General features: G+C 31.1%; 1 long non-coding RNA gene across 1 annotated transcript; it reads left to right on the forward strand.

The window, feature by feature from the left end:
* The first annotated feature begins 6 nt into the window (after positions 1–6).
* LOC102581279 (uncharacterized) lies at positions 7–1871 on the forward strand. The gene is made up of 2 exons (XR_368636.2): positions 7–798; positions 1543–1871. It is a non-coding gene; the product is annotated as an uncharacterized lncRNA (long non-coding RNA).
* The last annotated feature ends 95 nt before the right edge of the window (positions 1872–1966 follow it).

Genomic DNA, 1966 nt, shown 5'->3' on the forward strand with positions numbered 1-1966 from the left:
GTGAAGGTAAGACTTGTGTGTTATGAAGAGAGATTAGTTACAAGAGTTGATTGTTTTGGCAGATGATTGAAGGTGTTAATGAAGTTGAATTGTGGGCTTAGGTGAATAGACATTTTCCCTTATAATATCTTTTTTTCATATGGTATTTTCCCCAAAAAATATTGAGTAAGAATTTGAGTTGCCGAATTCTTTGATGCTGCCATGAAATTAGAAGTGATAACGTAATGCTGAAAATTCAGGGTAAGCTTTCAGTATTGATCTTTTTGTTGTTTGAACTACATTTTTGAAAAAATTCAACTACTAATATAGTAAGTTGAGGTGGTATTCAAAGACAAATTGTTTAAATACAAAGTCAGAATAACAAGCAGGTTGAATCAGGTGAAAAGGTTCATTTCTGGCTCTCCAATTTCCAAGTCCTTTAAGGTACCATTCCACATTTTCTTAAGAACATTTAAACTTTTGCCAATGAATCGTGATGTTGGTGTTGCATTTATTTTTAGCAGTTCTTGGATAAAAGCTGAAACTTTAATATTGAAAATTCTGTTACTGGATTGAGTTCTAGAAGTCTGTCATATCATCTTATGCTTTCTCAAAATTTTTGTTTCATGTGTTCATAACAAACGATTGTAAAACCCTTCTAATGTTATGCATTTATATTTATTTTTCACAATTATATATCAAGTAAAAGTGATCTTTTGCTATGTCTTTTTTCCTGTTTCTTGCAGGCCGCATGAAAATATGCCTTCGGTTTGGATTGAGTCAGGAATGATACGAATGATATGATTCCCTCTGCTGACTGTAAGAAGCATATTCTATTTCTCCATTTGTATGAGTAAATTCTATCATTTTTTTGAGATATAAAATTATAAGCTATGTATCAATGTTATTTTGGACATTTCATTTTTATAGGAAATGTATTGATGGTAGCAACATGTGCTGCTATAAGTTTCATAGTTTAACTCTTTATTGTTTTCTCTACTGAATTTCCCTTTCAGATTCAAGTGAATGATTCAATATGATGACACTGTTGTTAAATCAAAATTTATCTTTTTTAGCCAAGTAGACTGAGTATTGACATTTTAATTATGTTGCCTAATCCTATATTAACGAGAAATAATACTTTTAAACTATGGAAAGAAATATAAGGCTAATTGATAGTAGTATTTATTTGATGTCTGTCTTCCCCCCATGCTATAAATATGACATAGAAGTTTTATGAAAGAGACATAATGAGAAGTGGAAAAATGACAAAGAAACAGAGAGAACAAGGCGATACATCTAATAAAGTCGGACAATGTCACATTGGACAACAAGATAGTAGCCTTAGAAATAAATAGATGAAGGAAACAAATAATTTACTCATGAAGTGGTTGTGAAAATATATTGTGGAAGTAGAGGTAATTTTAAAAACGGTGATTACAAAAGTGTGGGTTCAAAAAGGTGAATGGTATATATACAACTTTACAGGGCCATATGAAAGTGAAATTTGGATAACATATAAGAGGATGTGGATTCTTTTAAACTAATTATGTTTTGTTTCAGGTGATGGAAGAAAAATAGCATTGGGGCGGCATGGCACGACAACTGAAAAAGTCACATACTTCTGTTTTGTAGCACCACGACATTTAATGGGTATTGTATAAAATTACTTCATACCAAACAAAGAAATCTTCTTTTAATACATTGTTTTATCCGTTTCTTATCCTGTTTCAGTTGGTTCTCTCTATTTGATTAGAGGTCCAATTTAACGGTTTCTTCAACCTTTGCTTAATTTATTTTGTAAGTTGAAATATCTTACTTTCGACTATCTAATGCTACTTGATGTTATGATTTTATCTGTGAATAGATTTTTGGAGTCCATTTATATATAATTTAGCAGCTTGTGATGCTTCATTTTGACAATTGTGTCGATCATATCCCCCAAATCCACAAAAGACATTATGACCAACAACGGATTGTCCAATTA

The sequence above is a fragment of the Solanum tuberosum genome, unplaced genomic scaffold, assembly GCF_000226075.1.
Source record: "Solanum tuberosum cultivar DM 1-3 516 R44 unplaced genomic scaffold, SolTub_3.0 scf00462, whole genome shotgun sequence".
NCBI classification, from domain to species: domain Eukaryota; kingdom Viridiplantae; phylum Streptophyta; class Magnoliopsida; order Solanales; family Solanaceae; genus Solanum; species Solanum tuberosum.